Source organism: Palaemon carinicauda, chromosome 31 (genome assembly GCF_036898095.1).
Source record: "Palaemon carinicauda isolate YSFRI2023 chromosome 31, ASM3689809v2, whole genome shotgun sequence".
Classification (NCBI taxonomy): domain Eukaryota; kingdom Metazoa; phylum Arthropoda; class Malacostraca; order Decapoda; family Palaemonidae; genus Palaemon; species Palaemon carinicauda.
In genome coordinates this window covers 599,749-620,000 of record NC_090755.1, presented here as the reverse complement: position 1 = coordinate 620,000, position 20,252 = coordinate 599,749, and the positions used below count along the sequence as shown (strand labels likewise).

The following is a 20,252-nucleotide window of genomic DNA, read 5'->3' as shown; positions in this document are numbered from 1 at the left end:
AAGTTATATTGACAATGAGAAATGAGCAAAACTATTTTTTTAAATAATGTAGGGGATTTATCAAGTCTTATTTTTATATGTAGTTGACTGGCTTTTATATTTTGACTTATACTGTACTTTTAATATCAACATCGTTGCTCTTGTTCCTTAATGCAATACACTGCTTTATTTTTATTAAGAGCAAATTGAAAATGAATTACAGAAATATCCAACCAAGCAGAGATGGAATTATTATTTACCACTGGAATTATGTCGAGCTTGATTTCTATTACAAAGATGTTTAACTTTTGAAATACTGTATAGAGAAAGTATTGTAGTTTTAATACTGATGCTTACATAATTTCAGTGTTAACTTTCCCAGTGGGGTGAGGCTAGAAAACATTATTCAGATGTGGGCTGAGTCAGTGATGACGGAAATTAAAAGCAGATTTTTTAAATTATTGCTGTTTACATAATTCTTATACCACATAACTTTACCTCCAATTTCTTCTATTTAGGTTTTAGCATTTAAAAATGTTGAATTGTGATATTTATTTTTGTTTTTAACTAATCAATCTGAGGCTGAAGTACTGAATGATGAATTGAAATACATGTAGAATATTTGAATACAATAATGATTTGTTAGGATCATAATACTGATTTGCATTACATTTGCAAGCCTTTGAGAAATGACATTTTGACTAATTCAAGAGAATTTTTGAAAATAGAAAAATACAGTTTTTACCAAAAATGTATTATATGCATTACACTTACAAGATGTCATTTTGATAATAGAATTAAGGTTTATAATAAATGGTCCGTATTAGTGTGGACTGTATAGATACCCAAAGCTGATGGCTTGACTCATTGAGGTTGGGGCTGTTACATTTTTTACCCTGGTTTAGAGTCAGTGTTTTTCCAAGAAAGAAAACTTAGTGCTACAAAGTTCGTACTAGAATTGTATTTCAAAAAGTACTGTAGGTAATTTCAACAAACATCGCTAAAAACATCACAGTGTAAATTTTGGAAATGTTACATTATTGTTGGAGTCCTTGATACAATATACAGTACTGCTCGTTTTGTTGAATAGCTTGGAAAATGTGAGTTTAATAATCTGAAAATATTATGGTAAATTTAATATTCATGTGTTTTATCTAAAAGTGAAATAAAAGTACACAATTAGTCATTCACTTCCGTACTGTAGCCATTTTAAGATGTAAAACAACTGGCCAAATATCAATGTTTTCTCAATGCTAGATTTTATATAGCACCCTACATAAATGCGCAATTATTGTGAGGTTGCAATAATGAACAGAAAATAATTTTTGAATTGTTTGAAATTGATAAATTCTAGTGTATATCTTGCAAACTGAACTCTGTTTTATTTTAAGTTATAAGATGCATTGGATAAATATCACGTTAGACTTCTATAAATCTTGATAATATATAAAGTCAGGTCTGATAAATTACATCAAAACTCAGTTAAGAAGTAGGATTGAAGACTTTTGAGTGTGGTGGTGGTGGATTTCATTGAACAGTTTTTTAGTGCAAAATAATTCTAGTTCAGGGCAATTTTGTATACTGTAAAAATAAGGCAACAACAAACTACTTGAAAATAGGTGGCTTAGCAAAGAACACTTGAACAATCCATACCTTTGCATTGAGAAACTTCAAAGAGTGAGGTATTGCTTTTCTAAGAAATAGACCAACATTGTGCCAAGAAATAGGGAAATTTTCATGGTCCTTTTTTATTCCCACTATTTAAAATAGAATTGAAATTTGTTAGTAAAATATTCTAGTATTTCATCAGACTGTGATTCACTCATTTACTCACACTATTTTCTAAGTAGAGTAGATCTATTGTTTCATTTATCTATTTAAAAAAGAATAAATGTAGTAATTGTATTTAGATATGTGCGTGAGCGAGTTTTGAATGGTCTTCCATAAATTCTATTTGAAAATATATTCAATTGTGCATATTAGGTATCCTTAGTAGTTTCATAAATTTTTAAATGTGTTTTGTATTTAGATGTAAATGTAAATACCTATAATAGAAATGATTTTTATAATGTAAATTTGATGAAAATCCTTCACCAACTTTTCAGGCTATACTGATCATAGGAAAATGACCATTAACTTTTTTGTGTTGAATTATCTTTATATAATACTGTATCTCTTATTGATGTGCACTTATATTATTCCTACACATTTCTTCAAATTTTTAGTTCCTTTTACAGATGTGCCTTTTGAGATTTTTATTTTCTCGTATTTCACTTAGAACTCTGTATGATTGTTTACTTCCTCTTTTATGCCATTTAGTTGCATTTTGTTCCTTGTACTGTACCAAACTGTGTTCATTATCAATTAATATTTTCTTCAGTAGATTAGAGTCTCTATTTTTGCGTTCTCAAATAAGATCACTACTTACAGTGTGCCTTGAACAACATGATAAGCAGTAAAATATAATTTGTAATATCCATTATGCCTCTGTTGTAGCATTTTAAGTTTACATTTTAATCCTTTCCCAAACTTTGCCTTCCCCCCATTCTCACCACAAGTTTAATAACAAATCTTATAGTCCAGCCCTTTTAGAGTCAAGAAGTGGGATTCTGTTTGGTAGAACTTAATCATTCTGTTTTATGACTAAGCCTCACTTTGGGTGTTCAATGCAACAGCATTTGCTGTACAGTAACGATTCTCTGGTACTTCAAAGTCTTAACATATATAATTTTATACAGACTAAAAACGAATGCATGATTGCAGAATCGTGTAGTATGTTTAAAAAATTAGAATATAATTTTGTACTGTGTAATGGTGCATAAATTGAGGGAATGACTTTGTACATAAAGTTATGTAAATGGTCCTACGTGTATGTACAAAATATACATGAAGTTATTTTATACTTCAGGTATAAATCGGAATGATTAAACATGCAATTTTACAAGTTATGAAGCTACTATGCAATCATGACAGTTTGCCATTTTTAGCTTATAAAATTAGCATCTGTGTTGTAGCAAATGCTTAGTTATTTTATATAGACATTGAAATGAATATGCCTTAAGGTAGTACTACTGTATTTTTTGTGGAAGATATTTTCATTTTGATGTATGAAATCTTTGAACAACCATGTAAAAATAAAACATTAATATATTAGGACTTTTAATATCCCTTAAAGGGCATACGACTAACAACCACATTGCATAAGTCAATGATTAGAAGTTTTCAACAAGTTTATAGTGACTCATGAGGCCCATGAATGTAATTGATATCCATTTGAATGTTGGCTACAGTAGCCTATTTTCCTAAAATATTTGTTTATAGAGTTACCTAATAGTGTTTAAAGTTTTCTAAAGAAAATTTATTTATTTTACAAACCGATAAGAAAATTTTCAAAACGTGAATGAATGAAGTTTTACAAAGGCACAATTCCTGGCATCATGGTTTATATATATATATATATATATATATATATATATATATATATATATATATATATATATATATATATATATATATATATATATATATATATATAATATACATATGCCAACTCTTGCAGAAATGTGTTTGTTGCCTGTGTTTGCCTGGCTAAGATGGGCATCTCACATTTATACTTCCCCCCCATGAAAAAAAAAAAAAATGCTGAATAATCATGTTACCCAAGTGACTGCTCATGGCCCTAATTTCTGAGGTCACCCAATCTGACTGCAATACAAAATAGCCGTGATATTAATCTTGAGGTATAATCATATAAATTGCATTGCTTAGTATAATGCACACTACTACTGACTTTAAATGTTTGACTTAAAGAGCAAATTTCACGATAAAAAGAGTAAGCTTGCAGTACATGATGACTGTTACCTACAAATAAGAAAATGATAACACGTAACATTTGCTATCATGCCAGGAATTAGATGAGTTAAAAGGACACAGTATAAGAATTGATACGTAAAAGAATCTTTGCAGAATACGTGAAATATTATTAAACTGAAAGAGGGAAGAATGTAAAAATATCAAAGTGGAAATGCTTGCTAATTTAACTATTAGCAAAAAACTGCCATTATATACAGGTAGGGAAAATGTGGTTTTACCAGAAATACTCGGAATAAGAGTAATGAACAACACAGACAATGAAATCAAAAGTCTAAAACAAATATAAAATGGAGTACGCAGAATATTTTACAGGCACCACCATATGCAACAGTAGCTACTCTTTGGGGGGAAAGGTAGGAATGACAAATGAAGACTAGGTTAGTGGGAGGAAGGTTAAGGATAGTGAAGAGTGATAAGAGGGAAGAAGTTGTATAGTGAAAATAATTTATATGGATGAAAGAGACTAGGCCTAGGATATGGATGATAGGCCTTGCAGGAGAATGGGAGGAGAGATCAAGGGTAAGATTACAGGAATAAATAGGTCTTGTTGAAAGTACCTTAGCAAAGAGAGAATGAGAAAAATAAAAGAAATTGATCAGCTATATAAAGAGGAAAAGAAGAAAACCATAAGTTATCTTTTATTTAAGGACTAAGGGATAGAAAAAAAGTAAAAATGCACACACACACATATATATATATATATATATATATATATATGTATATATATATATATATATATATATATATATATATATATATATATATATATATATATATATATATATATATATATATATATATATACTTATATATATTGTAAGGACAGTGAGACAAGCGTCACCAAGATCAACTGATACTTTATTTGAATGCGCACGGAAATACATAACAAGGTGCGGACGGAAACGTAGGATTACATTGGCGCCAAGTCAGATTGAAGTGCCCGCCAAAATATATGTGTTTTCTTACACTTACAAATATATGAATTATGGGTTAACAAAAACATGTCATGAAACGATACATATATCAAAATGTAGCTCTGGTAGAGCGGAATATATATACATAGGACACCACAGTGTGGCGAAGAGAGAATTTAAATAAATAAGTAGTTTGTCGATTTTCTGGACGACGAAGGGATCGGTGTCCTTACAAGTACTCCCCCCCCCCCAGGACATCGGGCGGCGTAGAGGGCTGATAATCAATCTTCGTATCTCTTCGGGCGTCGGAGGGTTCCTCTTGTTTTTGAACGGAGGGGCGCGCTGGCGGTCGGTGTAAGGATCTCTTCCTCTTGACGTCGTTTGATGATTTTTCCTTCGTTGGGCGGCTTGTTTTGTGGCGGAACTCTGGGTCTGCCAGGTCCAGCGGAGGCGGTGTCGCTTCCTTCGAGAAACGCTGGTTTCACGCGGTCTATAGAGACCCAGTCCTCTTGGCCATGGACGTCGAGAAGGAAGGCTTTCGTTGTCTTTTTTAATAACCCGGTAGGGACCTCGATAAGGTCTAGTCAGTGGTTGTCGATGAGCGTCGACACGGACGAAAACGTACTCGCAGTCATCCAGGCTTTTTGGCTTGAAGTGCTTGGTTCTGTCCTGGTAAGTTTTGAGACACGGCCTGAACTTCCTGGCGATATCCCTTAGGTGATCCAGCTGCGTGTCGTCGGTTGATGAGGGAAAGAATTCGCCAGGAACTGCGAGCGCTTCCCCGTAAACTTTTTCGGAGGGCGAAGGTTCGCCGTCTGCGCGAGGGGCGGTGCGAAGGCCGAGGAGTACCCAAGGAAGTCGTGATTTCCAGTCCCCGTCGGTGCAGCTCGCCATCAGGGACGCCTTGAGGGCGCGGTGTGTTCGTTCGACCATGCCGTTTGCCGCGGGGTTGTATGCCGTGGTGCTGTGGAGCGTCGTCCCCATCAGGTTCGCCAAAGCCAGCCATATTTCTGAGAGGAAAGCGGGGCCTCTGTCAGTCGTGATGTCGTCAGGAACGCCAAACCTGCTCACCCAGCTTGACAGGAGGGCTTCGGCACATGCTTGAGTCGTAGCTTCGGTCATCGGCGATGCCTCCAACCACCTCGTGGAGCGATCGATGATCGTAAGTAGGTAGCGAGCGGATCCAGAAAGGGGCAATGGTCCCACGACGTCGATGTGTATATGTCCGAAACGTCTTTTTGGCTGGGGAAAATCGCCCACCCCCGATTCGGTGTGACGACTGACCTTGCTTGACTGGCAGTTGATGCATGACCTCACCCATTCCCGGGCGTCCTTTTTTATCCCTGGCCAGACAAACTTTTCAGACAGATGGCGAGCGGTGGTGCGTCCTGAGGGGTGCGAAAGTCCGTGGATGATATCGAATATTTTCCTTCTGCAGGAGGCTGGTACCCAGGGACGAGGGCGGCCCGTGCTGGTGTCGCAAAGAATAGTTACTCCTGCTGGTCCGAGGGGAACCGCACTTATCTTGAGCACGGATGGCTCCGTCAGGTGAACCTGTGCTTCTCGGTCGGTGCGTTGTTCGGTTGCGAGATTGGCGTAGTCGATTCCCAGGTGGATCGCGTCAATTTCAATCCTTGAAAGGGCGTCCGCGACTGGGTTTTTCTTTCCTGGGACGTAACGTATGGTGCACCCGAATTCGGCGATTGATGCGAGATGACGTTGTTGTCGGGATGACCATGCGTCCGTTGATTTCGTGAAGGCGTGGACGAGGGGTTGATGATCCGTTCCAATCGTGAAGGGGGTACCTTCCAAGATGTGCCTGAAGTGGCGGACGGCGAGGTAGACGGCGAGGAGTTCCCTATCGAAGGTGCTGTATCTTGTTTCGGCGGGTTTCAATTTCTTGCTGAAGAATGCCAGCGGTCGAGGAGAACCATCAACGAGTTGCTCAAGCACAGCCCCGCAGGCGACGTTGCTGGCGTCGGTCATTAGTCGCAGGGGCGCGTTGTCGTCGAAATGAGCCAGGGTGGTGGCATTCGCAAGGGCATCCTTCGTCCGAGCGAATGCCTGTTGCTGGGGCAAGCCCCACTTGAGTTTTTTTGCTTTTCCTTTCAGGACGTCGTCGAGGGGTGACAGGGTTTGTGTGATGTTGGGGATGAAGCGCCTGTAGTAATTGACCATTCCCAAGAACTCCTGAAGTTGGCGAATGGTCGTAGGTATTGGGAACTTCCTGATGGCGTCGACTTTGGTTGTCATGGGTTTTACCCCGCGCGAGAATACACGGTGACCAAGGAAATCCACTCCCTCCGCACCGAACGTACATTTGTCGAAGCGTACGACTAGGCCGTTCTCCTGTAGGCGCTTTAGGACGGTGCGGACGCGTCCCCGGTGTTCCTCCTTGGTTTTCGAGAATATCAGGGTGTCGTCGACGTAGCAGACGCAGAAAGGTAGGTCACCCAGAATGCTATCCATTAGTCGTTGGAAGGTTGCCCCGGCGTTGTGTAGACCGAAGGTTGAGTATGCGAAGGTGTAGGATCCGAACGGCGTTACAATGGCCGTTTTCAGGATATCTTCCGGGAATACGGGGACCTGGAAGTAAGACTTGAGAAGGTCCATCTTGGTAAAAAACCTTGCGCCGTGCAACGCGTTCGTTAGGTCCTGCATGTTGGGCAGTGGGTAGTGATCGGGCGTTGTGATGAGGTTGAGGCGCTTGTAGTCGCCGCAAGGTCTCCAGGACCCGTCCGGCTTTTTAACCATGTGCAGGGGTGATGCCCAGGGGCTCGATGCTTTCTTACAGATACCCATGCGTTCCATGTCCTCGAAGGCGCGTTTGGCATCCTTCAGTTTCTGAGGTGGGAGGCGGCGGAATTTGGCGTGAGTGGGAGGTCCTGTCGTTGTGATGTGGTGGTAGATGCCATGCTTGGACGGGGAACCTGGCGAGTGTCGGAGCTCGGGCTTGAAAACCTCGGGAAACTCTCGTAAGAGGTCGGCGTAGGGGTGCGTTGTTACGGCGGATACGGACATTGTTGCAGGGCCATGTTCTAGGGCGCGATACTGGCAGGTCCCCGTGTCGATAAGACGTCTGTTAGCGACATCGACGAGGAGTCCATGGTGGGCGAGGAAATCCGCACCGAGGAGGGGGCGATTGACGTCGGCGATAGCGAAGGGCCAAGAATACGAACGGCCCATGATAGATATCTTGAGGGTCTTGATTCCATAGCACCGTATGGGAGATCCGTTGGCGGCGATGAGTGAGGGAGCGTTTTTGTCGGGACCACGGTCTAGGTCGGACTTCGAAGGAGGGAACGTTGACTGGATTGCGCCGGTGTCCACCATGAGTCTACGGTTGGAAATGGTATCGAGGATACAGAAACCAATCTTGTTATGGTTAACTGCGGCCGCGATGGTGGCAGGTGGAGGCTTCTGGCGTCGTCTTCTAGGGAAACTGCATGGTGCTATACATTTCTTGGCGTCACTGCCGAACTGTTGGTGGTAGAAGCACCATGCTGGGTTAGGCCTAGGGTTTGGTCGCGTCGGTTGCGGTGGTTTCTTTCTTGATAGAATGTTGATCTCGTCGTCCTCGAGGGCCATTGCCGAGGAGTCTATGGAAGAGCAGCTGCTGAAGGAGGAGAACGGAGGCGGTGTTGACGATGATGCTCCGAGGCGAGATGCTTTGGAGGCCTCGTGGAGCTTCTGAGCCTTCGACAGGAGTTCGTTCATCGGGAGCGTGTCGGCGTCTGTCAATTGGGCCCGTACGTCCTGTGGTAGGCGTCGAAGAAAGATCTCGCGAGATAAGCTAATCTCACGTCGTCGGCCGTTGCTGTCTGTCTCGGGGAGCATGAGCAGGCCGGTTAGCTCGTCCCACGCCTCGACAGGAGAGGTGTCACCCATGGGCTTGCCGGTGAGGTCCAGTACTTTCTGTGCCCTTGCTGAGACGGAGAGGGAGTAGATACTGATGAGTTTCGTTCTCAGGTCGTCGTATGAAACTTGGCCGGCCTGGGCGTCGAGCCATGGGGAAATCTTGTCGAATACTTCTTCAGGTATGGAGGTGAGAACGATGTCAGCCTTGGCGGAGGAGTCGCTGAGTCTAGCGACGCGGAAGAGTACGTCCGCTCTCAGGAACCAGGAAGCGGTGTTGTGTTGAGAAAAGGGCGGCAGTTTGACTTTGGGCGTGGAGGCGAGGCCGTTGGGTGCGATGGGCGTGTTGCCTCCTACATCGTGGCCAGACGACGAGTCGGCGAAGAGGTGAGAGGTTGATACGTCGGTTAAGCTCATCCTACTGCCTTACGTTCACCGAAGTGTGGGAGAACCAAAGGCAGGTTCTTGCCTAAGGTAACGGAGTATGTAGAAGGTAGCACGGCCGTAATAAGTCCGTTAATGGCAAAGCCAAAACCGCTGATGCTACTTTCAACTCCGGGGTCACCAGTTGTAAGGACAGTGAGAGAAGCGTCACCAAGATCAACTGATACTTTATTTGAATGCGCACGGAAATACATAACAAGGTGCGGACGGAAACGTAGGATTACATTGGCGCCAAGTCAGATTGAAGTGCCCGCCAAAATATATGTGTTTTCTTACACTTACAAATATATGAATTATGGGTTAACAAAAACATGTCATGAAACGATACATATATCAAAATGTAGCTCTGGTAGAGCTGAATATATATACATAGGACACCACAGTGTGGCGAAGAGAGAATTTAAATAAATAAGTAGTTTGTCGATTTTCTGGACGACGAAGGGATCGGTGTCCTTACAATATATATATATATATATATATATATATATATATATATATATATATATATATATATATATATATATATATATATATATATATATATATATATATATATATATATATATATACACACACATATATATATATATATATATATATATATATATATATATATATATATATATATATATATATATATATATATATATATATATATATATATATATATATATATATATATATATATATATATATATATATATATATATATATATATATATATATATATATATATATATATATATATATATATATATATATATATATATATATATATATATATATATATATATACTGAAATTGAAAAACACCGAAAACAAAATAAAAGAAACAATGAAGAAAACTATGGTGCTGAAGAAAATATAGATTAGATTTACAATACCTGAGCCTGAATAGGTTGCCAAAGCTAATAACAAAGTATGATCCCAAGTTATTTTTAAGATTTAAATTCACATAAATAAAACCTAAATTATCCTTTGTTTTTATAGAAAAAAAAATAAAATTACTGAATATAATGAATATAAGCCATGATTAGTTGGTACTTACTTGGTAGAGTCTTATGAAGTGAGCCGTTACAAATTGTTAGTCACGAATGAATACTACTACTGCCTGCGCGCCGTGTCTGCGCAGTTGGTAAGTAACTTGGAAGGATGTACACAAAGTCAACAACAATAACATAAGACTGTGACAACACATAGAGCAATTAACTACTCTTTCAAGGTTAGTTAGTAAAGTCTCCCCTTCATTTCACCAATAGGACAATCCTACGCATCGTCTGTTTACCATTAAGTGCATTGTTTTGATAACAATAACTTACATTCGTCTATTTTTAAGAAAAACCCAACCTTTCAGATAAGAACACTTTTTGGGCTTTTAGCATAACCTAATACCTTTATTTTGGTAATTATATGATACTTTACGGTAGTTTTACGGAAGTATAAACCATATTTTCCACTTAATTATCTTTTTTTATACATTGCCGGTGTGACGGTCTGAACGATCCCCCAGTCTCGGAATTCTCTTTGACATTGTAGAATGGTTCTTTTCCGCCATTAGTTCGCTTCGCTCGCGTGAAAATAAAACATCAAGCTCGTATGTACTGGTAAGCGGTAATGTTGAGCTGCGCACGCCAACATTACAGGAGGTAAAATTACAGTTTCAACCATTATGGGGAAACTGGAATAAAAATATATTTGTTGCATCAAAAATAGTGTAGTTCCGACGGATTTAACGTTTATTTTGACCGCAAACCATCCAATCTAGAGATTTACTATGTAATTGGAGTTAAAACCACAAGTTTTTCCAGAAAAATCAGTGTTTGTAACCGTGTTTTTATTGTTTTTGTTTCATATGTTGTAATGCAGAAAGACCCTACTTCATCCCAACAATTATGGGGGACACCAGGTGGGAACCGGGGTTTTGGGTGGGGGGGGCGTCAAATGATATTTGCAATAAAGAAAATGGTTTATGTCAGAAAACAAATCCTGAAAACTGTTAAGTATACCACAGACCTTAAGCTTTCATCACAAACCCTAAACCTATCCCTAAACTAAACCAGCTAACCTAACAAACCCCCCTAACCTAACCTAGAAGGACCCCGGTCACAGACCCTAGACCTACCCCTAAACTAAACCAGCTAACCTAACAAACCCCCCTAACAAACCCCCCTAACCTAACCTAGAAGGACCCCGGTCTCAGACCCTAGACCTACCTAAACCTACCCCTAATCTAAACCAGCTAACCTAACCTAGAAGGACCCCGGTCTCAGACCCTAGACCTACCTAAACCTACCCCTAATCTAAACCAGCTAACCTAACCTAGAAGGACCCCGGTCACAGACCATAGACCTACCCCTAAACTAAACCAGCTAACCTAACCTAGAAGGACCCTGGTCACAGACCCTAGACCTACCCCTAAACTAAACCAGCTAACCTAACAAACCCCCCTAACCTAACCTAGAACGACCCAGGTCTCAGACCCTAGACCTACCGAAACCTTCCCCTAATCTAAACCAGCTAATCTAACAAACCCCCTAACCTAACCTAGAAGGACCCCGGTCACAGACCATAGACCTACCCCTAAACTAAACCAGCTAACCTAACCTAGAAGGACCCTGGTCACAGACTGTAGACCTACCCCTAAACTAAACCAGCTAACCTAACAAACCCTCCTAACCTAACCTAGAAGGACCCCGGTCACAGACCCTAGACCTACCCCTAAACTAAACCAGCTAACCTAACAAACCCCCCTAACAAACCCCCCTAACCTAACCTAGAAGGACCCCGGTCTCAGACCCTAGACCTACCTAAACCTACCCCTAATCTAAACCAGCTAACCTAACCTAGAAGGACCCCGGTCACAGACCCTAGACCTACCCCTAAACTAAACCAGCTAACCTAACAAACCCCCCTAACAAACCCCCCTAACCTAACCTAGAAGGACCCCGGTCTCAGACCCTAGACCTACCTAAACCTACCCCTAATCTAAACCAGCTAACCTAACCTAGAAGGACCCCGGTCTCAGACCCTAGACCTACCTAAACCTACCCCTAATCTAAACCAGCTAACCTAACCTAGAAGGACCCCGGTCACAGACCATAGACCTACCCCTAAACTAAACCAGCTAACCTAACCTAGAAGGACCCTGGTCACAGACCCTAGACCTACCCCTAAACTAAACCAGCTAACCTAACAAACCCCCCTAACCTAACCTAGAACGACCCAGGTCTCAGACCCTAGACCTACCGAAACCTTCCCCTAATCTAAACCAGCTAATCTAACAAACCCCCTAACCTAACCTAGAAGGACCCCGGTCACAGACCATAGACCTACCCCTAAACTAAACCAGCTAACCTAACAAACCCTCCTAACCTAACCTAGAAGGACCCTGGTCACAGACTGTAGACCTACCCCTAAACTAAACCAGCTAACCTAACAAACCCTCCTAACCTAACCTAGAAGGACCCCGGTCACAGACCCTAGACCTACCCCTAAACTAAACCAGCTAACCTAACAAACCCCCCTAACCTAACCTAGAAGGACCCCGGTCTCAGACCCTAGACCTACCTAAACCTACCCCTAATCTAAACCAGCTAACCTAACCTAGAAGGACCCCGGTCACAGACCCTAGACCTACCCCTAAACTAAACCAGCTAACCTAACAAACCCCCCTAACCTAACCTAGAAGGACCCCGGTCTCAGACCCTAGACCTACCTAAACCTACCCCTAATCTAAACCAGCTAACCTAACCTAGAAGGACCCCGGTCTCAGACCCTAGACCTACCTAAACCTACCCCTAATCTAAACCAGCTAACCTAACCTAGAAGGACCCCGGTCACAGACCATAGACCTACCCCTAAACTAAACCAGCTAACCTAACCTAGAAGGACCCTGGTCACAGACCCTAGACCTACCCCTAAACTAAACCAGCTAACCTAACAAACCCCCCTAACCTAACCTAGAACGACCCAGGTCTCAGACCCTAGACCTACCGAAACCTTCCCCTAATCTAAACCAGCTAATCTAACAAACCCCCTAACCTAACCTAGAAGGACCCCGGTCACAGACCATAGACCTACCCCTAAACTAAACCAGCTAACCTAACAAACCCTCCTAACCTAACCTAGAAGGACCCTGGTCACAGACTGTAGACCTACCCCTAAACTAAACCAGCTAACCTAACAAACCCTCCTAACCTAACCTAGAAGGACCCCGGTCACAGACCCTAGACCTACCCCTAAACTAAACCAGCTAACCTAACAAACCCCCCTAACCTAACCTAGAACGACCCAGGTCTCAGACCCTAGACCTACCGAAACCTTCCCCTAATCTAAACCAGCTAATCTAACAAACCCCCTAACCTAACCTAGAAGGACCCCGGTCACAGACCATAGACCTACCCCTAAACTAAACCAGCTAACCTAACAAACCCTCCTAACCTAACCTAGAAGGACCCTGGTCACAGACTGTAGACCTACCCCTAAACTAAACCAGCTAACCTAACAAACCCTCCTAACCTAACCTAGAAGGACCCTGGTCACAGACTGTAGACCTACCCCTAAACTAAACCAGCTAACCTAACAAACCCCCCTAACCTAACCTAGAACGACCCAGGTCTCAGACCCTAGACCTACCGAAACCTTCCCCTAATCTAAACCAGCTAATCTAACAAACCCCCTAACCTAAGCTAGAAGGACCCCGGTCACAGACCATAGACCTACCCCTAAACTAAACCAGCTAACCTAACAAACCCTCCTAACCTAACCTAGAAGGACCCTGGTCACAGACTGTAGACCTACCCCTAAACTAAACCAGCTAACCTAACAAACCCTCCTAACCTAACCTAGAAGGACCCCGGTCACAGACCCTAGACCTACCCCTAAACTAAACCAGCTAACCTAACAAACCCCCCTAACCTAACCTAGAACGACCCAGGTCTCAGACCCTAGACCTACCGAAACCTTCCCCTAATCTAAACCAGCTAATCTAACAAACCCCCTAACCTAACCTAGAAGGACCCCGGTCACAGACCATAGACCTACCCCTAAACTAAACCAGCTAACCTAACAAACCCTCCTAACCTAACCTAGAAGGACCCTGGTCACAGACTGTAGACCTACCCCTAAACTAAACCAGCTAACCTAACAAACCCTCCTAACCTAACCTAGAAGGACCCTGGTCACAGACTGTAGACCTACCCCTAAACTAAACCAGCTAACCTAACAAACCCCCCTAACCTAACCTAGAACGACCCAGGTCTCAGACCCTAGACCTACCGAAACCTTCCCCTAATCTAAACCAGCTAATCTAACAAACCCCCTAACCTAACCTAGAAGGACCCCGGTCACAGACCATAGACCTACCCCTAAACTAAACCAGCTAACCTAACAAACCCTCCTAACCTAACCTAGAAGGACCCTGGTCACAGACTGTAGACCTACCCCTAAACTAAACCAGCTAACCTAACAAACCCTCCTAACCTAACCTAGAAGGACCCCGGTCACAGACCCTAGACCTACCCCTAAACTAAACCAGCTAACCTAACAAACCCCCCTAACCTAACCTAGAACGACCCAGGTCTCAGACCCTAGACCTACCGAAACCTTCCCCTAATCTAAACCAGCTAATCTAACAAACCCCCTAACCTAACCTAGAAGGACCCCGGTCACAGACCATAGACCTACCCCTAAACTAAACCAGCTAACCTAACAAACCCTCCTAACCTAACCTAGAAGGACCCTGGTCACAGACCCTAGACCTACCCCTAAACTAAACCAGCTAACCTAACAAACCCCCCTAACCTAACCTAGAACGACCCAGGTCTCAGACCCTAGACCTACCGAAACCTTCCCCTAATCTAAACCAGCTAATCTAACAAACCCCCTAACCTAACCTAGAAGGACCCCGGTCACAGACCATAGACCTACCCCTAAACTAAACCAGCTAACCTAACAAACCCTCCTAACCTAACCTAGAAGGACCCCGGTCACAGACCCTAGACCTACCCCTAAACTAAACCAGCTAACCTAACAAACCCCCCTAACAAACCCCCCTAACCTAACCTAGAAGGACCCCGGTCTCAGACCCTAGACCTACCTAAACCTACCCCTAATCTAAACCAGCTAACCTAACCTAGAAGGACCCCGGTCACAGACCCTAGACCTACCCCTAAACTAAACCAGCTAACCTAACAAACCCCCCTAACAAACCCCCCTAACCTAACCTAGAAGGACCCCGGTCTCAGACCCTAGACCTACCTAAACCTACCCCTAATCTAAACCAGCTAACCTAACCTAGAAGGACCCCGGTCTCAGACCCTAGACCTACCTAAACCTACCCCTAATCTAAACCAGCTAACCTAACCTAGAAGGACCCCGGTCACAGACCCTAGACCTACCCCTAAACTAAACCAGCTAACCTAACAAACCCCCCTAACAAACCCCCCTAACCTAACAAACCCCCCTAACCTAACCTAGAAGGACCCCAGTCTCAGACCTTAGACCTACCTAAACCTACCCCTAATCTAAACCAGCTAACCTAACCTAGAAGGACCCCGGTCACAGACCCTAGACCTACCCCTAAACTAAACCAGCTAACCTAACAAACCCCCCTAACAAACCCCCCTAACCTTATCTAGAAGGACCCCGGTCTCAGACCCTAGACCTACCTAAACCTACCCCTAATCTAAACCAGCTAACCTAACCTAGAAGGACCCCGGTCACAGACCCTAGACCTACCCCTAAACTAAACCAGTTAACCTAACAAACCCCCCTAACAAACCCCCCTAACCTAACCTAGAAGGACCCCGGTCTCAGACCCTAGACCTACCTAAACCTACCCCTAATCTAAACCAGCTAACCTAACCTAGAAGGACCCCGGTCACAGACCCTAGACCTACCCCTAAACTAAACCAGCTAACCTAACAAACCCTCCTAACCTAACCTAGAACGACCCCGGTCTCAGACCCTAGACCTACCTAAACCTACCCCTAATCTAAACCAGCTAACCTTACAAACCCCCCTAACCTAACCTAGAAGGACCCCGGTCACAGACCATAGACCTACCCCTAAACTAAACCAGCTAACCTAACAAACCCCCCTAACAAACCCCCCTAACCTAACAAACCCCCCTAACCTAACCTAGAAGGACCCCAGTCTCAGACCTTAGACCTACCTAAACCTACCCCTAATCTAAACCAGCTAACCTAACCTAGAAGGACCCCGGTCACAGACCCTAGACCTACCCCTAAACTAAACCAGCTAACCTAACAAACCCCCCTAACAAACCCCCCTAACCTAACCTAGAAGGACCCCGGTCTCAGACCCTAGACCTACCTAAACCTACCCCTAATCTAAACCAGCTAACCTAACCTAGAAGGACCCCGGTCACAGACCCTAGACCTACCCCTAAACTAAACCAGTTAACCTAACAAACCCCCCTAACAAACCCCCCTAACCTAACCTAGAAGGACCCCGGTCTCAGACCCTAGACCTACCTAAACCTACCCCTAATCTAAACCAGCTAACCTAACCTAGAAGGACCCCGGTCACAGACCCTAGACCTACCCCTAAACTAAACCAGCTAACCTAACAAACCCCCCTAACCTAACCTAGAACGACCCCGGTCTCAGACCCTAGACCTACCTAAACCTACCCCTAATCTAAACCAGCTAACCTTACAAACCCCCCTAACCTAACCTAGAAGGACCCCGGTCACAGACCCTAGACCTACCCCTAAACTAAACCAGCTAACCTAACAAACCCCCCTAACAAACCCCCCTAACCTAACCTAGAAGGACCCCGGTCTCAGACCCTAGACCTACCTAAACCTACCCCTAATCTAAACCAGCTAACCTAACCTAGAAGGACCCCGGTCACAGACCCTAGACCTACCCCTAAACTAAACCAGTTAACCTAACAAACCCCCCTAACAAACCCCCCTAACCTAACCTAGAAGGACCCCGGTCTCAGACCCTAGACCTACCTAAACCTACCCCTAATCTAAACCAGCTAACCTAACCTAGAAGGACCCCGGTCACAGACCCTAGACCTACCCCTAAACTAAACCAGCTAACCTAACAAACCCCCCTAACCTAACCTAGAACGACCCCGGTCTCAGACCCTAGACCTACCTAAACCTACCCCTAATCTAAACCAGCTAACCTTACAAACCCCCCTAACCTAACCTAGAAGGACCCCGGTCACAGACCCTAGACCTACCCCTAAACTAAACCCGCTAACCTAACAAACCCACCTAACCTAGGACCCCAGTCACAGACCCTAGACGTACCCCTAAACTAAGCCCCCCTAACCTAACCTAGAAGCCCCCGGTCTTGGACCCTAGACATACCTGAACTTCTGGAGTACCATTATTAACTTCCATGAAATCGAACGATCACCTAGAAATACGAATAGCGACATATATTGCACATATGCACCAGAGGATCCATGACAGTTAAGTAACGAGAGTGCTGAACGTATAGAGACCGGCAGGTTTCAAAATCGAAAACAAATGACAATTAGGCGTTTCTCCCACAATGAAATAGGAAAAAAACAAAATACTATCGGTTACAATGGTATATTGCACGAAAAACAGATCCTTGGGATAAGAATGAGAGACAAAATGAATCGTCCAATATTTCCGTAAGCCTTTCCTTACGATAGTTTCTACAAAAAATTTCTTAATAATATGGCCAGGAATGAATGATAATTTGATTAAGCGTGAACATTGTCATAGATGAAAACAAATTATAAGGGAAAAAATAGCCAACGATAACTCTTGAAAAAAAAACTCTAATTTCATTGGAAGAGCGACATTACTAGCAGGAAGCCAATAATAACTCTTGAAAAGATCCCAGTAGTATTTTGATTGGAGGAGCGACATTAGTGGGAGGAGGAAATGCGCATTCAAGCAAATATTGTCACATTATGCAATGGGGATGAGCCAAGTAAGATGAAAACATATAAAAATTAACAAGAGCTACCTTGCATGCCCATGGAAAGATATACACTAAACTTAGAAAAGTAAAGACCTTCAATACCTGAAATATTTTTTTTCTCTGTAAGTATGCATTAGCGACAATAATGTATTGAGAAGAAGTGTTTTGTTATCACGTGCTTTACTCGGGAAAAATATTGATATAATAGATTTCCCATAATGGTTGAAACTGTAATAATACCGAATTCTGAGACCGGGGGATCGTTCAGACCGTCACACCTGCCATTATTTTGCTGTAAATTACTATTTCACATTTAATATGTATTTGTTCCGTAACCGAAATACAAACCACGCTATTTACAGAGGGTTTACCTTTTATTGCAGCTGAAATGACGAGCCAATAGTTTTAACGAGGGTTGATTACCCCCGCGCTAGTTAGCGGGGGGTGGGGAAGGGTAGCTTGCTACCCCTCCCCCCTCCACACACTGGTGACTTGCTTCACTTCACTTTTGGCTCGGCGGTGATCAGACGTGTCTGCTCATCGTCCTCGTGACAGCCTATAATTTTCTGCTTTTTCTTTTCAGCGTGTGTGTTGGTTGGAAGTTGACCTTCATTATTATTTCTTTACAATGTGTACATGCCCTGGAGTTGCCGGTCGTCCTTGTGGGACTTTCATGTCGGATGTAACTACGGATCCGCACACCCTCTGCCCTCAATGTCGGGGCCTACGGTGTGACCAGGGGAACGTGTGCCGTGAGTGCAGGGAGTGGTCTGCCTCCCAGTGGGAGAGGTTTGGGGGTTAGCCTTGAAGGAGGAAGGTTCTAGGGACTCTTCTCCCGCTGCCCAAACCTCCTCCGATGCTCCCCCTCGTCCGCCTCCTAAGGAGAGTCGGCCGAGTGGGAGCGCAGGACCTTGTTCTGTTTCCCGACCTTTGGTGGGGGGAGAGGGCGTCGCCTCCCATAGCGAGGCGGTTCCCCCTCCTCCTCCGGGGGAGGTTATTGATAATGCCTTAACCAATGATGATCTTTTACAGATTTGGTCGTCCCTGGGGCTTAAGGGCTTGTCTCGTTGGGGGCCGGTGTTAAGCAGTCGCTGGCGGTAGCAGAGGTAGACCCTCTGTCTATTGTCGACGTCGTGGTGACAGAGGCCTCCGATGTGGCTGGGCAATCCGCCGCAGGTGCTGTTGTGGATGATGGTGCTAAAGGCTCTCCTCCCCCTTCCGTACATCCTTCGAAGGGGGAAGTGAGTCCTTCGGTCTCTGCTGCTGCTCAGCTTCCTTCTGAGGGAAGTGCTTTGACGGAGACTCCCCTTCGGAGGACCGATGGTCCCGACGATCTTCCCCGAGGCCGCCTCCGCCGTAAGGCTCACCGTCCGCTACGCCGCAAGGGCCTCCCCTCCCCTTACAGGGGGACTAAGAGGCGCCTTTTTGGGTCTTCATCCTCCGAGGGGGACTCTCCTCGTCAGCCTCAACCTACAGCTCCGTCTTCCTTGAACCTCTCTGCAGACCGTTCACTATCTCCTGCCAGATCTTCGCCTTCTGGAGAACTCGTCACCCGACGGGCAACGGTCCCTTCGGGGCTAAGGGATCCTTCCCTTCCTCGAGCAGTGCTAGCGCACAGGCGCTCTCCTGCTCGTCAAGACTCTCCTGCTCGCCGACGCTCACCTGCTCGTCGGCTCTCTCCTGATGTTCGCCCTCCTCGCCAGCGCTCTCCTGCTCGTCAGCTCTCTTCTGAGCGTCAGCGCTCATTTGAGGACCATCGCCCTGCGGTCTCTGACCATCCTATAGTTCCTGCTGAGCTCCCTGCTCACCATCTATCTGGTCCTGTGGCTACGCAACATCGTGCTGCGCGTGTCAAAAACACATTTGTTCCGTAACCGAAATACAATCCACGCTATTTACACAGGGTTTACCTTTTAGCGCAGCTGAAATGGCGAGCCATTAGAATTTAACGAGGGTGTATTACCCCCGCGCTAGTTAGGGGGGGGGGGGAGTGGTAGCTAGTTACCCTCCCCTCCCTCACACACAGATGAATGCTCACTTTTCACTTTTGGCTCGGACTGTGACAGACGTCTCTGTTTTGGTCCTCTCTTGGCAGCCATTGTTTGTTTTGTCTTTACTTAATCGCTTACTTTTCATTTACTCAATATATATATGTAAACATGTTTTCATGTTTGTATACATATTTGAGTATAGAAATAAGTAAGTTTCCTTTTCAGATTTGTGTGTGTAGTGTACTTATCTACGTGGTG

General features: G+C 44.0%; 2 protein-coding genes across 5 annotated transcripts in view; both read left to right on the top strand.

Moving 5' to 3' along the window:
• Positions 1-3,127, top strand: part of LOC137624226 (prestin-like) — a 227,399-nt gene extending 224,272 nt beyond the window's left edge. For all 4 annotated transcript variants that reach the window (XM_068354729.1, XM_068354728.1, XM_068354731.1 and 1 more), the window contains one exon: positions 1-3,127. This exon is cut by the window's left edge and continues 958 nt beyond it. The gene's annotated coding sequence lies outside the window, so the exon portion shown is untranslated.
• Positions 3,128-10,190: 7,063 nt separating this feature from the next.
• Positions 10,191-20,252, top strand: part of LOC137624225 (uncharacterized) — a 185,376-nt gene continuing 175,314 nt past the window's right edge. The window contains exon 1 of the mRNA XM_068354726.1: positions 10,191-10,286. The gene's annotated coding sequence lies outside the window, so the exon portion shown is untranslated. The remainder of the gene's footprint in view (positions 10,287-20,252) is intronic.